This window comes from Schistocerca gregaria, chromosome 10, assembly GCF_023897955.1.
Source record: "Schistocerca gregaria isolate iqSchGreg1 chromosome 10, iqSchGreg1.2, whole genome shotgun sequence".
Taxonomy (NCBI): Eukaryota; Metazoa; Arthropoda; class Insecta; order Orthoptera; family Acrididae; genus Schistocerca; species Schistocerca gregaria.
The window spans coordinates 38,492,875-38,517,324 of NC_064929.1; the positions used below are offsets into that span (position 1 = coordinate 38,492,875).

The 24,450-nt window shown below is 52.8% G+C and overlaps 7 non-coding genes across 7 annotated transcripts; all 7 read left to right on the forward strand.

Annotated features, from left to right (window-relative positions):
- The first annotated feature begins 435 nt into the window (after positions 1-435).
- Positions 436-508, forward strand: Trnak-cuu (transfer RNA lysine (anticodon CUU)). The gene has a single exon. It is a non-coding gene; the product is annotated as a tRNA-Lys (tRNA).
- Positions 509-1,449: 941 nt separating this feature from the next.
- Trnar-ucg (transfer RNA arginine (anticodon UCG)) lies at positions 1,450-1,522 on the forward strand. Its single transcript has one exon. It is a non-coding gene; the product is annotated as a tRNA-Arg (tRNA).
- Positions 1,523-1,972: 450 nt separating this feature from the next.
- On the forward strand, positions 1,973-2,045 carry Trnak-cuu (transfer RNA lysine (anticodon CUU)). Its single transcript has one exon. It is a non-coding gene; the product is annotated as a tRNA-Lys (tRNA).
- Positions 2,046-8,321: 6,276 nt separating this feature from the next.
- Positions 8,322-8,394, forward strand: Trnar-ucg (transfer RNA arginine (anticodon UCG)). Its single transcript has one exon. It is a non-coding gene; the product is annotated as a tRNA-Arg (tRNA).
- A 450-nt stretch (positions 8,395-8,844) lies between these two features.
- Positions 8,845-8,917, forward strand: Trnak-cuu (transfer RNA lysine (anticodon CUU)). Its single transcript has one exon. It is a non-coding gene; the product is annotated as a tRNA-Lys (tRNA).
- Positions 8,918-10,356: 1,439 nt separating this feature from the next.
- On the forward strand, positions 10,357-10,429 carry Trnak-cuu (transfer RNA lysine (anticodon CUU)). Its single transcript has one exon. It is a non-coding gene; the product is annotated as a tRNA-Lys (tRNA).
- A 7,213-nt stretch (positions 10,430-17,642) lies between these two features.
- Positions 17,643-17,715, forward strand: Trnar-ucg (transfer RNA arginine (anticodon UCG)). The gene has a single exon. It is a non-coding gene; the product is annotated as a tRNA-Arg (tRNA).
- Positions 17,716-24,450: the final 6,735 nt, after the last annotated feature.

Here is a 24,450-nt window from a genome sequence, read left to right on the forward strand (position 1 = left end):
GAAAAAGAAACATACCGTTTTAATGTAGCAATTGAGCAGTACGAAACCGTCTGAATGTTGCTGTTGACCATTCTGTGCTTGGAGATGGTCTTGAGCCTGAAACACACTACATGACCGGTGTTAACTAGCGAAATGGTCGGCAGAGTGCCCTCACCGCGAGTTTTGACTGGCACTTGCACATCTAAAAGAACGTCGGAAAGTAACTCGTTCGGCTTTTGAGTCACATCAAGTATGTGTGTTAATTTTGTCGCCGCTAGCTCTGCAGATTGTCATGCAATTCCTTTACCTCTCAGAAATGATTATGAAATAAAAGTGAAGTACGTGACGAGTGTGACGTTAGGAAAACATTAGGCAGCATGGAGCGATTCTGTATGGGACCACCCAACCCAAACGAGTACAGTGTGATCTGCTACCCAGCAGGTATCCAACGAGGCAGCACGGCTAGCTCAGTCGGTAGAGCATGAGACTCTTATTCACAGGGTCGTGGGTTCGAGCCCTACGCTGGGCGGAATGGACATTTCTTCCGCTGCAGATGTAAATTACCGATTTTCTGATTAATGTGATGTAATGGAAAATGGCAACTTTAAAATTTGCCTACGTCTCCATCAGTCGCAAGATAACTGTATTTGAAGGTGAAGGTGATTTTGTAGACATGTGTGAAACTCATGTTCTGAAGTGCAGGTGGTTTTGTTTGGAGAGAACATCGGCTACGTGTCAGATGTGTAGCCAAGCAGTAATGGTTCGCCATAGCTGCAAATATTAGTCGAAAATATGAGGTGTTGTCAGCTGAAGTCTGAAGCTTCAGACGACCATACGGACGAAGTACGCAAAAGTGCCGCTAGGCGGCGCCTGTTTAGCTCAGTGGTAGAGCATTGGTCTAGTAAACCAGGGTTCGTGAGTTCCATCCTCACAGGAGGAAGACGAATCTGGGAAATCAGTTGCACATCGTGGCCGTATAGCAAACAGTATCTGTGATGAGGAACAATTAGCGACAGGCGTATTATTAAGAACTACTCTCAGATGTGATCAAGGCGAATGGCGCAGATAAAGCATTTGCCAAAGCAGTACGGCATAAGGTGGGACGAGGCAGTCTGAACTACATTCTATAGATGTACTTCTCACAAATCTCAGAGCCTGTCGTCGTCGTCGTCGTCGTCGTCGTCGTCGTCGTCGTCGTCGTCGTCGTCGTCGCCGCCGCCGCCGCTTCTGCAGATGTAGCAAATGGCCATTGTAGCAAATGCGGCGAGGGGCACCCTGCCATCGATTCCGAATGCGCTAAGTGTGTGGTCTTGTTTTCCTGTCTATGTTTGGTCGGTCTCGTAAGAGTTTGAATGTAACGAATGGGTGGGAAAGAGTAAGGGGCAGCGGCTGTGTGGAACGAAAACACAATTCCTCAGGGGCGTGGTCGTTTCGAGATGAGTCGTATATAAGTTGTACCTTTTCGTCTGTGACCGTGTGGCCTAATGGATAAGGCGTCGGACTTCGGATCCGAAGATTGCAGGTTCGAATCCTGTCACGATCGTGTTTTTCCAGTTGTGAAAAAGAAACATACCGTTTTAATGTAGCAATTGAGCAGTACAAAACCGTCTGAATGTTGCTGTTGACCATTCTGTGCTTGGAGATGGTCTTGAGCCTGAAACACACAACAAGACCGGTGTTAACTAGCGAAATGGTCGGCAGAGTGCCCTCACCGCGAGTTTTGACTGGCACTTGCACATCTAAAACAACGTCGGAAAGTAACTCGTACGGCTTTTGAGTCACATCAAGTATGTGTGTTAATTTTGACGCCGCTAGCTCTGCAGATTGTCATGCAATTCCTTTACCGCTCAGAAATGATTATGAAATAAAAGTGAAGTACGTGACGAGTGTGACGTTAGGAAAACATAAGGCAGCATGGAGAGATTCTGTATGGGACCACCCAACCCAAACGAGTACAGTGTGATCTGCTACCCAGCAGGTATCCAACGTGGCAGCACGGCTAGCTCAGTCGGTAGGGCATGAGACTCTTATTCACAGGGTCGTGGGTTCGAGCCCTACGCTGGGCGGAATGGACATTTTTTCCGCTGCAGATGTAAATTACCGATTTTCTGATTAATGTGATGTAATGGAAAATGGCGACTTTAAAATTTGCCTACGTCTCCATCAGTCGCAAGAAAACTGTATTTGAAGGTGAAGGTGATTTTGTAGACATGTGTGAAAGTCATGTTCTGAAGTGCAGGTGGTTTTGTTTGGAGAGAACATCGGCTACGTGTCAGATGTGTAGCCAAGCAGTAATGGGTCGCCATAGCTGCAAATGTTAGTCGAAAATATGAAGTGTTGTCAGCTGAAGTCTGATGATTCAGACGACCGTACGGACGATGTACGCAATAGTGCCGCTAGGCGGCGCCTGTTTAGATCAGTGGTAGGGCATTGGTCTAGTAAACCAGGGTTCGAGAGTTCCATCATCACAGGAGGAAGACGTATCTAGAAATCAGTTGCGTATCGTGGCCGTATAGCAAATAGTATCTGTGATGAGGAACAAATAGCGACAGGCGCATTATTAAGAATTACTCTCAGATGTGACTAAGGCGAATGGCGCAGATAAAGCATTTGCCAAAGCAGTACGGCATACAAGCATGTTCGGCGTAACTCGAGAGGGTTGCGCCCTTCGATATTCTTGTCGTTAATATCGAAGTGCTAGGAGCTTCAGTGATCGCTGCAGCCGCGGCCAGTTCCCACCGCCGCCGCCGCCGCCGCCGCCGGTCTCCCGCCGACGCCGGTTGCCGCCATCGTATCCGGTTCCTGCCGCTGCTGCTGTTGCCGACCGCCGCCGCCGCCGCCGCCGCCGCCGCCGCCGCCGCTGCTCCCTGCCCGCCTTTCGTTCTGTCGTCTCTGCTTACGTCTTACCCTTCCTCTTCGTCAGTCTCTTGCCCTTGTCCTTTGACTGTCCCCTGTTATTTTCCCTCTTTTCCCTCTCCCACTTATCCTCTCACCATGACAACCCCCACAACTACCGCCACTACCACTGCAATCGTGTACACGTCCCCCTCACTTGCTGCCACCACCATCACGTGGTGTGCCCAATCACCGCCTCCCCCATATATTCCCCCCCTCCTCACTCTTCCCACCCCCGCTGCTTTTGTTGCTCCCTCCCCTGTTCCTACCCCCCATGCCTCACGTGACCCATTCCCTCCCCTCCCACATGTAACTCATGCCACCCCCGCCAGGGTTGTTGCCCGTCGGGCCACCACCCACGCCACACCATCATCATCGTCATCACCATCACCATCACCATCGCCCTCGCCATCGCCAGTGCCAACCACTGCCACTGCATCTTCTGTGGCGCCAGCTCCAGCTCCAGCGCCAGCACCAGCACCACTACCAGTGCCTGCACCGCCGGTGGGACCTGCCATCTCCCGACATCTCCCGGTCGTCCCCATCCCCCACACCTCTTCCCATCCCTCTCCCGCTGTGAAACGTCCCAGCGGCACCCCAGCCTCTTCTGCTCCCAAGAAGTCGCAGACTCTCCCCCCTCCAACCCCCCAGGATGCCATGGATACCACCCCACCTGCCCTATCTACTCCGACATCTACCTCCCCCTCCTACAGGTACCTCCTTTCTCACCCTGATCCCTCTCTCCTGGAGGCCCGCAATCTTACCCTTCTCCTCCGCCAGCACTTCCCCGGAGCCCCGATCTCCCTTCTCACCCCCCGTCGGGACTCCGTCCTGATCACATCCCCCAGCCCCACCCTCCACTCCGACATCCTCTCCCGCATTCCCCTCACCCGGTTTGGTCCACATGCCTCCCTTGCCCCTGCTCCCTCCCCCTCCTCATCCCGACAACCCCAGCCGCCCCGTCGCCCACCGACCCTCACTGCCGTGATCACTCGGCTTAGCCCGATGATCACGGAGGAGGAGGTGTTGGCGGAGCTGAAGGCCCATCCCTATCTAGAGGTTCGAGCTGTTCGCCGGATTCACAATCCAGCCGGCCCCACCCGCCTCATGCGGGTGTTCTCCGAGCATGCTCCCTCCATAGACCTCCTCCTCAAGGAGGGTTCCCTCCTTTTCAACCGCCGTTATAAGGTCGACCCCTCCCGCTCCCCTCCACAGTCCATCCGCTGCCAAGGGTGCTTGCGCTATAATGCACATCCTACATCTGAGTGCCGCGAGGCCCCCGTCTGAACGCACTGCAAAGAAGCACACTTCCTCCGGCAGTGCCCCAACCTTCAGTCCCCCCCCTCCTGTAACACCTGTAACCTCCAACACCCAACCTACTCCCAAAAGTGCAAGGCCCGACCCCCTCCCTCCGCTCCTGAACTCACTGTCCCAGTCTGCCCCTTGGATGCCCCCACCCCTCCCGACAATTCCCTCCGTCCCCCCCCCCCCACAGCTGAGGACATCATCCGCTTTGTAACCGTTGTCCTTCAGAACATCCACCCCTTTCAGCGCCCCCACACCCTCCAGCAGATATCCCTTGCCGCCCGTTCCGTCTTCCAGCTCAACACTTACGCCACCTACTCCCATAACCAGGCCCATTTTACCTTCTCCCGTCTCGACACCCTCGTCTAAATTCCCACTATGGCGCGACAGCAACGTATCCTGTATAACAACATCCGTTCCCTTCCTGTCAACAAGAATCTCCTTATGCATACCCTCACCACCCACCGCGTGGATGCCTTCCTCCTAAACGAAACATTTCTCCAGCCCCACCATACTGTCCATACCTCGCCCTACCTCCTTCACCGCTCTGACAACCCCCTCGCGATAGCGCGTGGCGGAGTTGCCATTGGCCACCATCGCCAGATCCCTGTTCGGCTCCAACCCCTCCTTCCCAACCCCACGGAACACCTGATCCTTAGTCTATTCTTCCCCGGCCTCACCGTTACCTGCGCCACCATCTATGTCCGCCCCTCTGCCGCTATTCCTTTTGACTTCCTTTCCCACATCGACCGTACCTTCTCCTCCTACGTGATTGCCGCAGATCTCAATATCCATAGTCGCTCCGCCACCCAGTTACGGCGGTGGCATCGGTTCCTCGCCACCATCCAAGGAGATGTCCTTCCTCTTCCCCAACACACCCGCCCTGAATCCAATACCACACCCGATGTCGTCCTAGCCGCCCAAAACCTCCTTGGCCGCATAGCGGTGGACGTCCTCGACCCTATTGGCAGTGACCATCTCCCTGTCCTTCTTACCATATCAGACGGGTGTCGCCCCCGTCCCGATCCTCGCCTTGACCCTCCCCCCAAGTATGTCCATGATTACTCCCGTGCCGACTGGAATGCATACCGGGATACCCTTACTACCCGAGTCGATAGCCACCCCCTCACCTACCACCGCCCACATGACATAACCCATGCCGCATCCTTTCTCCAGCAGACCTTGTCTGAGGCCGTGGAGGCCCACATCCCTACCGTCGCCATCCACCCGCACCGTCCCACTTTACCCCCACAGGCCGTCCTCCTCCTTCGAGAATCCCGTCGTCTCTACCGTGCCTTCCTCCACACGCGTGACCGGGACACACTACAACGCCACCAGCAACTCCAGAGACACATCCGGAACTTGCTCGCGGCTAAGAAACGCCGGGACTGGCGACAGACATACACCCGTCTTAATGCTACCCTACCTATTAACTCGTCCAAATACTGGTCAGCCTTCCGCCGCCTTACTGGATCAAACCCCCCCCCCCCTTACTATCCGCTCCTTCATAATGACAATCCCTTTCCTGACAACCTTAGTAAGGCAAACCATGTTGCCTCCTACCTCACCGATGTCTTTACCATCCCTGACGATCCCCAGTTCGATTATTCCCTCTTCCCCGATGTCCGCGATCGAACTGACACCTCTATCCCTCCACTAGCTCCTGGCTTCCAGTACTTGGACAACATTACACACACTGAACTCAATAAGCCTATAACTACTCAAGACATCATCGATATACTCCGCACCAAACGCAACACTGCTCCTGGTCACGACCGTGTTACTTACCGTCACCTCCGTGAAGCTCCCGCCCCCTTCCTCTCCACCCTGGCCAGGCTGTACAATGTGGTCTTGTCCACCGGCTTCTACCCCGACCTGTGGAAAACCTCCCGGATCCTGATGTTCCTCAAACCCGATAAACCACCTTCCGCTGTCTCCTCCTACCGTCCTATAAGCCTTACCTCGGTCTTCAGCAAGGTCCTGGAATCCATTCTAACCCGCCGCATCCACCAGCATCTCCACCGGCACCGCTTCCTTCCCTCCACCCACTGTGGCTTTCGACCATCCTTCTCTGCCGATGACCTTCTCCTTCACCTCACTCACCTCCTCTCCGAACAACTAGACTCCCGTCGCTCCGCCATATTCCTCTCCCTTGACCTTGAACGCCCTATAACCGTTTGTGGCATTCTGGTCTCCTCTTCAAGCTCCAAACCTTTGCTCTTCCTATTAACTACGTCCGTCTGATCGCCTCCTTCATTTCCCACCGCCCTTCCTATGTCACTATCCACAGCACTGATTCCTACACCTTCTACCCCTCTGCCGGTGTGCCCCAAGGTTCCGTCCTTTCCCCTCTTCTTTACCTTCTTTATACGGCGGACATGCCTCCACCTGCACCACCCATTCACCTTCTCCAGTACGCCGATGACTCCGCCTTCCTTGCCCTTGCCCCCACCCTGCAACGCTCCCAACACCTTCTCCAATCCCATCTTGACCGGTTCACCTCTTGGTGTAACCAGTGGTTGCTCAAGGTCAATCCTTCCAAGACCCAGGCAATCATCGTAGGCAAAACCACCCCTTCCTTCCGTCTCCTTGATTTCTATCTTACCATTTATGGCCGTCCTATTAACCTCACACCCACCCTCAAGTACCTTGGCGTCACCCTTGACCGTCGCCTCTCCTGGACCCCTCATCTCCGGACAATCCAAGCCAAGGCACACTCCCGACTCCACCTCCTGAAGCTCCATTCTGGCCGCACATGGGGTCTGGACCCCTCCACCGTCCTCCACACCTATAAATCTCTCATCCGCCCTATCCTCTGTTATGCCCATCCCGCCTGGATCTCTGCCCCGCCTACCTTTTACAAATCCCTTCAAATCCTTGAACGGCATGCACTCCGCCTCGCCTATCGCATCCGCCTCCCTTCCCCCACGCAGCTCCTCTATGACCTCATCCCCTTCCCACACCTCCTCCTCTTCCTCCAACGGATACGGATCCTCTACACCTCCCGCAAGCTTGATCCTCCGCACCCGCTTGTCTCTTCCATCCTCTCCCATCCCAACCCACTGCCGCGCCTGTACTCCTGTATCCCACCTGCTCTCCATCTTCACACTCTCCACACCCTCTCCCAAGGTGGCTTCCGCCGACTCCCCCTCCCGTATGATGTCCTCCTCCCCTCCATCTACCCCTCCTACCAACTTTGAGCCTTGCCTTCCCCTCTCCTCTCTTTTTCCTGTGGGCACCCTCTCTCCCTTCTCTCCCTCCCTCTCTCCGTCCTTCCATCCTTACCTCCCCTCCCCCTCTCCCTGGGCTTCCACCCCACTCTTTTCGTTTTCTCCCCTCACCCTCCCTGGCATCCTATCTCCCCCTCCCTCCTCTCCTCCCCCTGTTTTTTCCCTTGGCAGGCCCCCAGCTTTTCGGTGTGGACAGTGCCCCTGCAAGCGCCGAAGCCCATCTCCGCAGTGTCCGTGTCTTTCGTCCCGTCTGTGCCTCGAGTGTTTCTTCGTTTTCTGCTCCACCGTTCACCTGTGCTAGTGTTCTCTGTTCCGTGCTGTGCTGCCCGTTTTTTTTTTTTTAAACTGAAACAGTGCTGCGTCGGTGAACGACTTCAATTCTTTATATTCTCTGTTGTCTTCTGATTTTTGTCCTCCATGTCTGTGTTTTGAGATTATGTCTTATTGTTTTTATCTCTTGTATGTTTCTTGTGGCCGAAGAGCGGCATATTATCCCGCTGCCGGCCTACCTTTGTAGGTATAAAATGACAATAAAGGAAAAAAAAAAAGTACGGCATAAGGTGGGACGAGACAGTCTGAATTACATTTTATATATGTATTTCTCACAAATCTCAGAGCCTCTCGCTGTCGTCGTCGGCGTCGTCGTCGTCGTCGTCGCCGCCGCCGCATCTGCAGAAGTAGCAAATGGCCAATGTAGCAAATGCGGTTAGGGACACCCTGCCATCGATTCCGAATGCTCAAAGTGTGTGGTCTTGTTTTCCTGTCTATGTTTGGTCGGTCTCGTAAGAGGTTGAATGTAACGAATGGGTGGGAAAGAGTAAGGGGCAGCGGCTGTGTGGAACGAAAACACAATTCCTCAGGGGCGTGGTCGTTTCGAGATGAGTCGTATATAAGTTGTACTTGGTCGTCAGTGACCGTGTGGCCTAATGGATAAGGCGTCGGACTTCGGATCCGAAGATTGCAGGTTCGAATCCTGTCACGATCGTGTTTTTCCAGTTCTGAAAAAGAAACGTACCGTTTTAATGTAGCATTTGAACAGTACGAAACCGTCTGAATGTTGCTGTTGATCATTCTGTGCTTGGAGATGGTCTTGAGCCTGAAACACACAACAAGACCGGTGTTAACTAGCGAAATGGTCGGCAGAGTGCCCTCACCGCGAGTTTTGACTGGCACTTGCACATCTAAAACAACGTCGGAAAGTAACTCGTTCGGCTTTTGAGTCACATCAAGTATTTGTGTTAATTTTGACGCCGCTAGCTCTGCAGATTGTCATGCAATTCCTTTACCTCTCAGAAATGATTATGAAATAAAAGTGAAGTACGTGACGAGTGTGACGTTAGGAAAACATTAGGAAGCATGGAGAGATTCTGTATGGGACCACCCAACCCAAACGAGTACAGTGTGATCTGCTAACCAGCAGGTATCCAACGAGGCAGCACGGCTAGCTCAGTCGGTAGAGCATGAGACTCTTATTCACAGGGTCGTGGGTTCGAGCCCTACGCTGGGCGGAATGGACATTTTTTCCGCTGCAGATGTAAATTACCGATTTTCTGATTAATGTGATGTAATGGAAATTGGCAACTTTAAAATTTGCCTATGTCTCCATCAGTCGCAAGAAAACTGTATTTGAAGGTGAATGTGATTTTGTAGACATGTGTGAAACTCATGTTCTGAAGTGCAGGTGGTTTTGTTTGGAGAGAACATCGGCTACGTGTCAGATGTGTAGCCAAGCAGTAATGGGTCGCCATAGCTGCAAATGTTAGTCGAAAATATGAAGTGTTGTCAGCTGAAGTCTGATGATTCAGACGACCGTACGGACGAAGTACGCAAAAGTGCCGCTAGGCGGCGCCTGTTTAGATCAGTGGTAGAGCATTGGTCTAGTAAACCAGGGTTCGTGAGTTCTATCATCACAGGAGGAAGACGAATCTAGAAATCAGTTGCGTATCGTGGCCGTATAGCAAATAGTATCTGTGATGAGGAACAAATAGCGACAGGCGCATTATTAAGAATTACTCTCAGATGTGACTAAGGCGAATGGCGCAGATAAAGCATTTGCCAAAGCAGTACGGCATAAGGTGGGACGAGGCAGTCTGAACTACATTCTATAGATGTACTTCTCACAAATCTCAGAGCCTCTCGTCGTCGTCGTCGTCGTCGTCGTCGTCGTCGTCGCCGCCGCTTCTGCAGATGTAGCAAATGGCCATTGTAGCAAATGCGGCGAGGGGCACCCTGCCATCGATTCCGAATGCGCAAAGTGTGTGGTCTTGTTTTCCTGTCTATGTTTGGTCGGTCTCGTAAGAGGTTGAATGTAACGAATGGGTGGGAAAGAGTAAGGGGCAGCGGCTGTGTGGAACGAAAACCCAATTCCTCAGGGGCGTGGTCGTTTCGAGATGAGTCGTACATAAGTTGTACTTTTTCGTCAGTGACCGTGTGGCCTAATGGATAAGGCGTCGGACTTCAGATCCGAAGATTGCAGTTTCAAATCCTGTCACGATCGTGTTTTTCCAGTTCTGAAAAAGAAACATACCGTTTTAATGTAGCAATTGAGCAGTACGAAACCGTCTGAATGTTGCTGTTGACCATTCTGTGCTTGGAGATGGTCTTGAGCCTGAAACAAACAACAAGACCGGTGTTAACTAGCGAAAAGGTCGGCAGAGTGCCCTCACCGCGAGTTTTGACTGGCACTTGCACACCTAAAACAACGTCGGAAAGTAACTCGTTCGGCTTTTGAGTCACATCAAGTATGTGTGTTAATTTTGACGCTGCTAGCTCTGCAGATTGTCATGCAATTCCTTTACCTCTCAGAAATGATTATGAAATAAATGTGAAGTACGTGACGAGTGTGACGTTAGGAAAACATTAGGCAGCATGGAGAGATTCTGTATGGGACCACCCAACCCAAACGAGTACAGTGTGATCTGCTACCCAGCAGGTATCCAACGAGGCAGCACGGCTAGCTCAGTCGGTAGAGCATGAGACTCTTATTCACAGGGTCGTGGGTTCGAGCCCTACGCTGGGCGGAACGGAATTTTTTTCCGCTGCAGATGTAAATTACCGATTTTCTGATTAACGTGATGTAATGGAAATAGCAACTTTAAAATTTGCCTACGTCTCCATCAGTCGCAAGAAAACTGTATTTGAAGGTGAAGGTGATTTTGTAGACATGTGTGAAAGTCATGTTCTGAAGTGCAGGTGGTTTTGTTTGGAGAGAACATCGGCTACGTGTCAGATGTGTAGCCAAGCAGTAACGGTTCGCCATAGCTGCAAATATTAGTCGAAAATATGAAGTGTGGTTCAGCTGAAGTCTGAAGCTTCAGACGACCGTACGGACGAAGTACGCAAAAGTGCCGCTAGGCGGCGCCTGTTTAGCTCAGTGGTAGAGCATTGGTCTAGTAAACCAGGGTTCGTGAGTTCCATCCTCACAGGAGGAAGACGAATCTGGGAAATCAGTTGCGCATCGTGGCCGTATAGCAAACAGTATCTGTGATGAGGAACAATTAGCGACAGGCGTATTATTAAGAATTACTCTCAGATGTGATTAAGGCGAATGGCGCAGATAAAGCATTTTTTTTTTTTTTTTTTTTAAAAACTTTATTTTTTACAAAATATTTTATACAATAAAACCCACCACCTTATGAATTAGTGGGTCATGATATAATACATTACTTAGGTACAGCTTATACATTTCTAATTCTAATCTACAGACAGTGTGTTAGTTGAATGGGCAGTCCTACTAATTATCAAATCTGCTACTCCTAATATTACTACTTACACTAGTCTCTACTGCCTGCAGCGTTACAAACATGCCAGTAAATATACAATCCTACTTGTGTGCCTTGCTCACCGAGCTAACCCCGGTGAACGCGCCCTGGCACAGGGCAGGCCAATACTTTTATTCGCTACAGGTTTCTATTTTAATTCCTATTCTAATTTCCTAACCTAATGAACTATTCTAAGTCAGAATCGGTGCGTTGTCAAATCCGGTATGGTCGCCCCTCTCCCCCTATCCTGCACGTGGCGGATTCCAACTTTACCAGTCGACCAGTCCACGCACAGGCGGTACGGGATTGGGGTATTGACCTAGTATGTTAATTTTTTAAGTCTTAAAGCTCTCTCAGATATTGAGTTAGGACCTTTCGTGATACCTCATTTGCCAACTGATTTAGCAGTCGAAAGGTCTCGTCTTGTCTTAATAACATATAAGTGTCATAGTTGGGTAGTTGCTGTCTAAGTGTAGTTGCTACATCATCAAAAAGGGGGCACTCGTAGACCACATGGTCGGGAGTTCCCTCCGATGCACCACAGTCACACGTAGGCGTTGCCCTCTTCCCAAACCGACATAGATACGTCGGGTAAGGCCCATGTCCAGTGAGAAAGTGGAACAAACCCCTAGTTGGTTCAAAATAACCCATGCTCATTCTTTCCCTCACATTCGGCAGGAAGCTGAAAGTTCTTCTGCCGGATTCCTCTGCCTCCCAAACTTCTTGCCATAGCTCTTCACCCCTCTTCCGTATCTCGCCCTTATCCCTAACCCTAACTCCCAAGATGTCTTCTACTTTTTCTATGTCCCCTTTCTTTGCCCAATACCAAGCACCCTGTTCCCTGATTTTGATATCCAGAGGACAAAGCCCCATTATTACTAATAGGGCCCCTCCCGGAGATGTTCTGTATGCCCCCACAGATCTTAATATCATGTTCCTTTGAACCCTTCTCACCGACATGGCGGGCACAACCCTCGTGAGCCTGTGTGCCCAGACTCCCGCGCCGTAACCCACTATTGATGTTAGTATGCTATTATGATACAATTTGATAAGGTGAGGGGGGAGATGAAATCTTTTATGACCTATGGTGATGAGGTTATTGAGAATTTGCAGAGCTCTTTGTGTCACGGTTTCAATGTGCTTTCCGAAGTTCCACCTTTCATCGATGATGATCCCTAAGTAACGTCCCTCTCGTCGTCGGAGTACTGGTGTGCCCTCAATTCTTACAGTCGGGTTTCTTATTAACTGTCCCTTTAGTAATAGATAGGTTGATTTGGTCGGTGAGATGGTCATCTTGGTATTACGGCACCATGATAGTAGTTGCGTCATGGCTCTATCTATTTTTGGTTCAATATCCTCGCGACTTCGGCCGCCAACCAGTAGAAGGAGGTCATCTGCGTAGGCTATCACCTCTAGCACATCTTCATTTTGTTGCAATGCATTTAAGAGTGGCTCCATGTGGATATCCCAAAATAGGGGACCTAAGACGGAACCCTGGGGACATCCCTTTGTTATGGGTTTTCCAATCCTCCCGCTAGGGGATGATAGCCAGACCTCCCGATCTACACAATAGCTCCTAAGGCAACCGTATAGCGGCCCTGGGCACTCTTTCTCCCGCAAGCAGGAGAAGAGCGAAGGCCACCACAGGTTGTCAAAGGCGCCACTAATGTCCACCATGATGCCGACGATGTACTTGCACGGGGCCGAACCACAGACCTCGGCCGCCAGGGCGATCGCATCAGATGCGGAACGCCCAGGCCTGAAGCCAAACTGTCTGTCGCTCATCCCGTGCAGCACTCGGTGGGCAGTCAGCCTATCAGCAAGCAGCTTTTCAAGGATTTTCCCGAGCACATCCAGAAGGCAGATGGGTCTGTAAGACTTTGCCTCAGCTGGATCTTTATCGGGGCCTTTCTTAATGATTTTAATGATTACAACGTTTGCTGCCTTCCAGATCCTCGGGAATTTGCCTTGCCGAAGGCACTCGTTGTACAGCTGGGTTAAAGGAGCGACCAGTTGTGGGGCCAAGAACTGCACCACCTCCGCCACAATGCCGTCTGGCCCTGGGGCTTTCCCTCTCTTTATTGTCTTTATGAGGGCAGCGATCTCTTCCTCCGAGAAGGGGAGGACTGCCTCATCATTTGTATAGTCGCCCAGATCTAAATCCCGCAACCGTCGCTGTTCCTCAGTATCCTCTGTTCTGTCGTCGTCAGGCAACAGGGATCGGAGTAGGACCTCAGCAGTCTCCTGCCATGAGTCCGTCATCCCATCCCCATGCCTGACTGTGGACAGCATCATAGGGGAGCGGATCTTTTCTCTTACTAGTTTATACGGAATCCCCCATGGATCCAAGGCCAGCTGATTGGTCACGAATGTCTCCCGGCTTCTAACTCGGACCGCTTTTAATTCTTTTTCAAATCTTTCCTTTGCCTCCCGGTATAGCAGTAACCATCTCTGCTTCTCCCACCAGACGACACTGCGCTGGTAGTGCCTCCGCAGCCTTCTGACAGACTGACGCAGCTCCTGCAGCTCAGGAGACCATGGTGTCGGCGAGGCCGCCATGGCCCTCCTCCTAGTTGGCACGGCCGCCTTCATCGCTCTAGTCACTGCACACACCAGTTCCTCAGCTCTGTTGTCAATGTCAATTTGTCTGTCACCATCCGGTAACGGAGGAATGTCACACTCTCTGGCTAAGCGTTCCCAGTTGGCTTTCCTGAAGTTCAACTGCACCTCCCACCCCATGGCCCAGTGGCACTCCCTGCTCCCTAAGGTAAAAGTGATAAGGTTGTGATCGCTTGTGGTGGCACTGTCTATCACCTTCCAGTTCTGTATTAGGTTTGCCGCATTTGGCGTGACCAAGGTCACGTCGATGTTCGTGCCTTGCCCCCCTCCCGCCGCATAGGTCGGAGAGTTTCCCGGTTTGTTTGCCACCACAAGCTGCAACGACATAATCACTTCTTCCACCTTTCCACCATTTTCGTCCCTTGTGCCACTGTACCATAGGGGGGACTTCGCATTTATGTCCGCAGTTATGACAACTCTTCGTCCCTGCAACGCCATAGCTACTCTTGTTAGGTGGTCTAAATGTATGTGGATATCATCTCCATATTGAAAATACATGTTAATGAGTATTATAGAGCCTGCTGGAGATTGCAGTTCTATGACGTTGCAGTGACTGTTTGAGTACTGCGAAAGTAAGGTTGCCTGCAGTTTTTTGTTGGTGATTACCACAGCTGCTTTGGGGGCATCCCCACAGCTGATGACTTGCCATGTGGTGGCCACAAAAGCAATTTTGCCAGCCAGAGAGTAAGGCTCCTGCAAACAGAGTACATCCATTCTCCTCTCCTCCACTTCCCTACGGAGTTCCTGCATCACAAGTCGACTGTTGTGCGTATTTAGTTGGCCGACAGATGTCCTAGTCGTCATGGATAATATGTGTGTACTCGGTCATATGGCCAGGTCTTGTTCGGATCGAAAGTTATTCTTCCGTTTGCCAACACTGATTGGACGTATATATCCTCTAAGTCAAATTTCTCTCCTCGTCTTTCAAACAGTTTCTTTAGCAGGTCACGCAGGGCTCCGAAGTCCGTGGGGAGATTCACCGACTTTAGCTGTATTCTATCTACAGCCTCCATCACCGAGAAGGTTACCTTTCTACCGTTCTCATGTCCAATTCGGACCACATGTCTCAAGGCAGTGGTCAGGGTTGCCGGCTGCTCCAGTCTTGCCAGCTGCATCGTAAATTCGAGGTTTGGGTACACCCTCACCGGATCGACAGGCGGAAGCCTGACAATTGATGTATCAGTGGTGCAACCCACACTCGAACTTGTGACTATATTTTCCTGTATGGATGGTTTTTCAATTTTCTCCTTGGGGGTTGCCACTACCGCATGATGCCCTTGCCGTGGATGGTCTGTTTTCGGCTCAGATCCCCGGCTTCGAGGGGAGGGAGGCATGAGTGGCATGGGAAATTCTGTTTGCTGTCCTTTGTCTACCATGAATGCCTCTGTCTGGACAGCAGTATCTGCTGTTTCGACTTCTGAGCTCGAAAGCGATCTCAAAAATTCCCTGAATTTGTGAGCCCTCATAGCATCCCTCCTTCTCTTGCTCGGGGATTTTCGCTTTGGCATCCTGTAGGTTGTGTCAGACTCAACCATAATCAATTCTGGATATTAGGCGTTGTTCTAACATCCTGTATGTAGGGCAACTCCGTCCTGTAGCTCCACATGGTTTTTTCCCTCTGCTCTTACAGGGAATACAAACACTGGCAGCCTTGCAGTCCTTTCGTACGTGTCCATTGTCACCGCACTTGGAGCACGCCGACCCCCTGGTGCAGTGCCTGAGAATGTGGTCCAAGTCCCCACAATTGTGGCAACGAGGTACCACGATGTAATCCCTTACATTAATTGCATGAAACCAGACATATAGTCTGCCCATTCCAGTAATTTGCTTCCACATTTGTGGATTTACCTCGGCCACGTGATGGACAACGTCCCGATCACGGGGTCCTGTTTTGAATTTGAGTTTGAATTTATTATTGAATTCTTCCGCGTTCATGCTTTCAAAATTTTGTCCCCTTATTGTCTCGCTTAACTCGTCGTTAGTCATTATAGTTGGCACGTCATACAATATCACCAAAGGATTCCTTTTCCGTGGAGGTTCACATTTCATTACTGCATTCAGTTTTTGGTTTTTTAGTAGTTTTTCCTTATCTTCTTCTGAGGCTACTTCTACTATTACAGAGTTCTTGCTGGGTTTAACTTTCTTGATTCTTATTTTGTCCTTTACAGGATCTATTGTGGTAGTTAAAAGTTCTTGTAGCTTTTTTACACTTGTGTCCTGTCCTGGCAGCGTCCGAAGAAAGACTGCCGTGTCTTGTCTCTTTGCTACCCTGTCGATTGTATCTTTTGTGGTAGTTGGCTTAATGGGCGCTTGCGCAGCCACTGCCGCCCAGGATTTGGCTGGTTGTTTTCGCAGCCTGCTGTTTTCTTTTTCTAATTCTTCTAAACGGCCTTCTAATTTTGCATGGGCAATAGCCCAGGCCGAAAGTTCATTCTTAATAATGGTCAAGGCAGCCTGACTGATCTTGCCATTTTTCACATTCTGATCAATCAACAGGGCGATTCTGTTATGCCTCTGTGCGACGGTTTCAATATCAACATCTGCCTGCCCCACCTCGTCTTGTGGAGAGGGATCAGGCACAGCGGAAGCCCTCGAAAGCGCACTCGAATCACTCGTTATAGTTGAAGCCATGATTAACGAGTGATAAAGAAGAAAGTGGGAGCCCGTCTCTTGCCCCGGACCGGCTCCTCTGGCATGGGGGGGGGGGGGGGGGGGGACTTCTTGCAGCTCGCCCACCGACCTCGCCCCAAGGTCAAGGGCCCTATCGAACTGCCGGGTTCAGCACGCCGTTGCCAGCGCACTGGTCCCCATCGATGGCTTCTTCATCGGCGATTTCACGCGACGCTCCTCGGCAATTGCACCCCGCACTCCGGAGAGGCGGATGCACCTCTCGCCCTTCGCCGCCTACTAGCCCGAGTTTCCACCTTACGGCCAAGGACCCACGCCTACTCAGGTGGCGGGCCGGTCCCCCACACGTTCGGCGGTCTGGACCCAGTTAACCTGGCCCAGGCGATGTCACCACCTCCTGGGTTTGGCAGAACACGCCCCGGTTACCCAGGGGCGCGGCGAAGCACCCTTGCCGACTCGCGCCGCGATCCCACGCCGACAAACGAAGTCGCCGGCATGCAGAGCTCCTGCTGGTCTGGGCCCTGCGAACAGAAAGGGACAGATGTTCGTCCCTCGACACAGCTCCCCCTGTGCCACGCACCCTTCGCTTTCGCATCGGGTAGGGTCGCAGCTCTCCCTTTTGTCGCAAGGCAAAATGCCGAGCTTAACGTCTGGCACCACGGGAAGGCGGAAAGAGCCACTTGGGAAGAAGAGGTTGTAAGAGACACATCACTTACCCTGTGAGGAGTGCCGCGGCACGCCCGTCTGGAAGCGATACGCCCCAGTGCGAGCCTCCGTGCCTTACGGCGCGCCGGCTACGGGCGGGCCCGCGCCGAACGCGCCGTCGAGCGACCGACCTCACGCCAGACAGATAAAGCATTTGCCAAAGCAGTACGGCATAAGGTGGGACGAGGCAGTCTGAACTACATTCTATAGATGTACTTCTCACAAATCTCAGAGCCTCTCGCGGTCGTCGTCGTCGTCGTCGTCGTCGCCGCCGCTTCTGCAGAAGTAGCAAATGGCCATTGTAGCAAATGCGGCGAGGGGCACCCTGCCATCGTTTCCGAATGCGCAAAGTGTGTGGTCTTGTTTTCCTGTCTATGTTTGGTCGGTCTCGTAAGAGGTTGAATGTAACGAATGGGTGGGAAAGAGTAAGGGGCAGCGGCTGTGTGGAACGAAAACACAATTCCTCAGGGGCGTGGTCGTTTCGAGATGAGTCGTATATAAGTTGTACTTTTTCGTCAGTGACCGTGTGGCCTAATGGATAAGGCGTCGGACTTCGGATCCGAAGATTGCAGGTTCGAATCCTGTCACGATCGTGTTTTTCCAGTTCTGAAAAAGAAACTTACCGTTTTAATGTAGCAATTGAGCAGTACGAAACCGTCTGAATGTTGCTGTTGACCATTCTGTGCTTGAAGATGGTCTTGAGCCTGAAACACACAACAAGACCGGTGTTAACTAATGAAATGGTCGGCAGAGTGCCCTCACCGCGAGTTTTGACTGGCACTTGCACATCTAAAACAACGTCGGAAAGTAACTCGTTCGGCTTTTGAGTCACATCAAGTATGTGTGTTAATTTTGACGCCGCTAGCTCTGCAGATTGTCATGCAATTCCTTTACCTCTCAGAAATGAATATGAAATAAAAGTGAAGTACGTGACGAGTGTGACGTTAGGAAAACATTAGGCAGCATGGAGAGATTCTGTATGGGACCACCCAACCCAAACGAGTACAGTGTGATCTGCTACCCAGCAGGTATTCAACGAGGCAGCACGGCTAGCTCAGTCGGTAGAGCATGAGACTCTCATTAACAGGGTCGTGGGTTCGACCCCTACGCTAGGCGGAACGGAAATTTTTTCCGCTGCAGATGTAAATTACCGATTTTCTGATTAATGTGATGTAATGGAAAATGGCAGCTTTAAAATTTGCCTACGTCTCCATCAGTCGCAAGAAAACTGTATTTGAAGGTGAAGGTGATTTTGTAGACATGTGTGAAAGTCATGTTCTGAAGTGCAGGTGGTTTTGCTTGGAGAGAACATCGGCTACGTGTCAGATGTGTAGCCAAGCAGTAATGGTTCGCCATAGCTGCAAATATTAGTCGAAAATATGAAGTGTTGTCAGCTGAAGTCTGAAGCTTCAGACGACCGTACGGACGAAGTACGCAAAACTGCCGCTAGGCGGCGCCTGTTTAGCTCAGTGGTGGAGCATTGGTCTAGTAAACCAGGGTTTCGTGAGTTCCATCCTCACAGGAGGAAGACGAATCTTGGAAATCAGTTGCGCATCGTGGCCGTATAGCAAACAGTACCTGCGATGAGGAACAATTAGCGACAGGCGTATTATTACGAATTACTCTCAGATGGGATTAAGGCGAATGGCGCAGATAAAGCATTTGCCAAAGCAGTACGGCTCGGTCATCTTCGGCGTAACTCGAGAGGGTTGCGCCCTTCGATATCGTTGTCGTTAATATCGAAGTGCTAGGAGTTTCAGTGATCGCTACAGCTGCCGTTGTCCCGAGCCTTTGCCGCCGTTGGTCCCAGGCGCCGCTGCCGCCGCCGGTCTCCCGCCGACGCCGGTTGCCGCCATCGTATCCGGTTCCTGCCGCTGCTGCTGTTGCCGACCGCCGCCGCCGCCGCCGCCGCCGCCGCCGCCGCCGCCGCCGCCGTTCCCTGCCCGTCTTTCGTTCTGTCGACTCTGCTTACGTCTTACCCTTCCTCTTCGTCAGTCTCTTGTCCTTGTCCTTTGACTGTCCCCTGTTATTTTTCCTCTTTTCCCCTCTCCCACTTATCCTCTCACCATGACAACCCCCACAACTACCGCCACTACCACTGCAATCCTGTACACGTCCCCCTCACTTGCTGCCACCACCATCACGTGGTGTGCTCAATCACCGCCTCCCCCATATATTCCCCCCCTCCTCACTCTTCCCACCCCCGCTCCTTTTGTTGCTCCCTCCCCTGTTCCTACCCCCCATGCCTCACGTGACCCATTCCCTCCCCTCCCACATGTAACTCATGCCACCCCCGCCAGGGTTGTTGCCCGTCGGGCCACCACCCACGCCACACCATCATCATCGTCATCACCATCACCATCACCATCGCCCTCGCCATCGCCAGTGCCAACCACTGCCACTGCATCTTCTGTGGCGCCAGCTCCAGCTCCAGCGCCAGCACCAGCACCACCACCAGTGCCTGCACCGCCGGTGGGACCTGCCATTTCCCGCCATCTCCCGGTCGTCCCCATCCCCCACACCTCTTCCCATCCCTCTCCCGCTGTGAAACGTCCCAGCGGCACCCCAGCCTCTTCTGCTCCCAAGAAGTCGCAGACTCTCCCCCCTCCAACCCCCAGGATGCCATGGATACCACCCCACCATCCCTATCTACTCCCTCCTCTACCTCCCCCTCCTACAGGTACCTCCTTTCTCACCCTGATCCCTCTCTCCTGGAGGCCCGCAATCTTACCCTTCTTCTCTGCCAGCACTTCCCCGGAGCCCCGATCTCCCTTCTCACCCCCCGTCGGGACTCCGTCCGGTTCACATCCCCCAGCCCCACCCTCCACTCCGACATCCTCTCCCGCATTCCCCTCACCCGGTTTGGTCCCCGTTCTCCCCTTGCCCCTGCTCCCTCCTCCTCCTCATCCCGACAACTCCAGCCGCCCCGTCGCCCACCGACCCTCACTGCCGTGATCACTCGGCTTAGCCCGATGATCACGGAGGAGGAGGTGTTGGCGGAGCTGAAGGCCCATCCCTATCTAGAGGTTCGAGCTGTCCGCCGGATTCACAATCCAGCCGGCCCCACCCGCCTCATGCAGGTGTTCTCCGAGCATGCTCCCTCCATAGACCTCCTCCTCAAGGAGGGTGCCCTCCTTTTCAACCGCCGTTATAAGGTCGACCCCTCCCGCTCCCCTCCACAGTCCATCCGCTGCCAGAGGCGCTTGCGCTATAATGCACATCCTACATCTGAGTGCCGCGAGGCCCCCGTCTGCCCGCACTGCAAAGAAGCACACTTCCTCCGGCAGTGCCCCAACCTTCAGTCCCCCCCTCCTGTAACACCTGTAACCTCCAACACCCAACCTACTCCCAAAAGTGCAAGGCCCGACCCCCTCCCTCCGCTCCTGCACTCACTGTCCCTGTCCGCCCCTTGGATGCCCCCACCCCTCCCGGCAATTCCCTCCGTCCCCCCCCCACAGCTGAGGACATCATCCGCTTTGTAACCGTTGTCCTTCAGAACATCCACCCCTTTCAGCGCCCCCACACCCTCCAGCAGATATCCCTTGCCGCCCGTTCCGTCTTCCAGCTCAACACTTACGCCACCTACTCCCATAACCAGGCCCATTTTACCTTCTCCCGTCTCGACACCCTCGTCTAAATTCCCACTATGGCGCGACAGCAACGTATCCTGTTTAACAACATCCGTTCCCTTCCTGTCAACAAGAATCTCCTTATGCATACCCTCACCACCCACCGCGTGGATGCCTTCCTCCTAAACGAAACATTTCTCCAGCCCCACCATACTGTCCATACCTCGCCCTACCTCCTTCACCGCTCTGACAACCCCCTCCCGATAGCGCGTGGCGGAGTTGCCATTGGCCACCATCGCCAGATCCCTGTTCGGCTCCAACCCCTCCTTCCCAACCCCACGGAACACCTGATCCTTAGTCTATTCTTCCCCGGCCTCACCGTTACCTGCGCCACCATCTATGTCCGCCCCTCTGCCCCTATTCCTTTTGACTTCCTTTCCCACATCGACCGTACCTTCTCCTCCTACGTGATTGCCGCAGATCTCAATATCCATAGTCGCTCCGCCACCCAGTTACGGCGGTGGCATCGGTTCCTCGCCACCATCCAAGGAGATGTCCTTCCTCTTCCCCAACACACCCACCCGGAATCCAATACCACACCCGATGTCGTCCTAGCCTCCCCCAATCTCCTTGTCCGCATAGCGGTGGACGTCCTCGACCCTATTGGCAGTGACCATCTCCCTGTCCTTCTTACCATATCAGACGGTCGTCGCCCCCGTCCCGATCCTCGCCTTGACCCTCCCCCCAAGTATGTCCATGATTACTCCTGTGCCGACTGGAATGCATACCGGGATACCCTTACTACCCGAGTCGATAGCCACCCCCTCACCTACCACCGCCCACATGACATAACCCATGCCGCATCCTTTCTCCAGCAGACCTTGTCTGAGGCCGTGGAGGCCCACATCCCTACCGTCGCCATCCACCCGCACCGTCCCACTTTACCCCCACAGGCCGTCCTCCTCCTTCGAGAATCCCGTCGTCTCTACCGTGCCTTCCTCCACACGCGTGACCGGGACACACTACAACGCCACCGGCAACTCCAGAGACACATCCGGAACTTGCTCGCGGCTAAGAAACGCCGGGACTGGCGACAGACATGCACCCGTCTTAATGCTACCCTACCTATTAACTCGTCCAAATACTGGTCAGCCTTCCGCCGCCTTACTGGATCAAACCCCCCCCCCCCCTTACTATCCTCTCCTTCATAATGACAATCCCTTTCCTGACAACCTTAGTAAGGCCAACCGTTTTGCCTCCTACCTCACCGATGTCTTTACCATCCCTGACGATCCCCAGTTCGATTATTCCCTCTTCCCCGATGTCCGCGATCGAACTGACACCTCTATCCCTCCACTAGCTCCTGGATTCCAGTACTTGGACAACATTACACACACTGAACTCAATAACCCTATAACTACTCAAGACATCATCGATATACTCCGCACCAAACGCAACACTGCTCCTGGTCACGACCGTGTTACTTACCGTCACCTCCGTGAAGCTCCCGCCCCCTTCCTCTCCACCCTGGCCAGGCTGTACAATGTGGTCTTGTCCACCGGCTTCTACCCCGACCTGTGGAAAACCTCCCGGATCCTGATGTTCCTCAAACCCGATAAACCACCTTCCGCTGTCTCCTCCTACCGTCCTATAAGCCTTACCTCGGTCTTCAGCAAGGTCCTGGAATCCATTCTAACCCGCCGCATCCACCAGCATCTCCACCGGCACCGCTTCCTTCCCTCCACCCAATGTGGCTTTCGACCATCCTTCTCTGCCGATGACCTTCTCCTTAACCTCACTCACCTCCTCTCCGAACAACTCAACTCCCGTCGCTCCGCCATATTCCTCTCCCTTGACCTTGAACGCGCCTATGACCGTGTGTGGCATTCTGGTCTCCTCTTCAAGCTCCAAACCTTTGCTCTTCCTATTAACTACGTCCGTCTGATCATCTCCTTCATTTCCCACCGCCCTTCCTATGTCACTATCCACAACACTGATTCCTACACCTTCTACCCCTCTGCCGGTGTGCCCCAAGGTTCCGTCCTTTCCCCTCTTCTTTACCTTCTTTATACGGCGGACATGCCTCCACCTGCACCCCCCCTTCACCTTCTCCAGTACGCCGATGACAACGCCTTCCTTGCCCTTGCCCCCACCCTGCAACGCTCCCAACACCTTCTCCAATCCCATCTGGACCGGTTCACCTCTTGGTGTAACCAGTGGTTGCTCAAGGTCAATCCTTCCAAGACCCAGGCAATCATCGTAGGCAAAACCACCCCTTCCTTCCGTCTCCTTGATTTCTATCTTACCATTTATGGCCGTCCTATTAACCTCACACCCACCCTCAAGTACCTTGGCGTCACCCTTGACCGTCGCCTCTCCTGGACCCCTCATCTCCGGACAATCCAAGCCAAGGCACGCTCCCGACTCCACCTCCTGAAGCTCCTTTCTGGCCGCACATGGGGTCTGGACCCCTCCACCGTCCTCCACACCTATAAATCTCTCATCCGCCCTATCCTCTGTTATGCCCATCCCGCCTGGATCTCTGCCCCGCCTACCTTTTACAAATCCCTTCAAATCCTTGAAGGGCATGCACTCCGCCTCGCCTATCGCATCCGCCTCCCTTCCCCCACGCGGCTCCTCTATGACCTCATCCCCTTCCCACACCTCCTCCTCTTCCTCCAATGGATACGGATCCTCTACACCTCCCGCAAGCTTGATCCTCCCCACCCGCTTGTCTCTTCCATCCTCTCCCACCCCAACCCACTGCCGCGCCTGTACTCCTGTATCCCACCTGCTCTCCATCTTCACACTCTCCACACCCTCTCCCAAGGTGGCTTCCGCCGACTCCCCCTCCCGGATGATGCACTCCTCCCCTCCATCTACCCCTCCTACCAACTTTGAGCCTTGCCTTCCCCTCTCCTCTCATTTTCCTGTGGGCACCCTCTCTCCCTTCTCTCCCTCCCTCTCTCCCTTATTCCATCCTTACCTCCCCTCCCCTTCTCCCTGGGCTTCCACCCCCCTCTTTTCGTTTTCTCCCCTCCTCCTCCCTAGCATCCTATCTCCCCCTCCCTCCTTCCCTCCCCCTGTTTTTTCCCTTGGCAGGCCCCCAGCTTTTCGGTGTGGACAGTGCCCCTGCAAGCGCCGAAGCCCATCTCCGCAGTGTCCGTGTCTTTCGTCCCGTCCTTGCCTCGAGTGTTTCTTCGTTTTCTGCTCCACCGTTCACCTGTGCTAGTGTTCTCTGTTCCGTGCTGTGCTGCTTTTTTTTTTTAAAACTGAAACAGTGCTGCGTCGGTGAACGACTTCAATTCTTTTTATTCTCTGTTGTCTTCTGATTTTTGTCCTCCATGTCTGTGTTTTGAGATTACGTCTTCCTGTTTTTATCTCTTGTATGTTTCTTGTGCCCGAAGAGTGGCATATTAGGCCGCTGCCGGCCTACCTTTGTAGGTATAAAATGACAATAAAGGAAAAAAAAAAGCAGTATGGCATAAGGTGGGACGAGGCAGTTTGCATTACATTCTATAGATGTACTTCTCACAAATCTCACAGCCTCTCGCGGTCGTCGTCGTCGTCGTCGTCGTCGTCGTCGTCGTCGCCGCCGCCGCCGCCGCCGCTTCTGCAGAAGTGGCAAATTGCCATTGTAGCAAATGCGGCGAGGGACACCCTGCCATCGATTCCGAATGCTCAAAGTGTGTGGTCTTGTTTTCCTGTGTATGTTTGGTCGGTCTCGTAAGAGGTTGAATGTAACGAATGGGTGGGAAA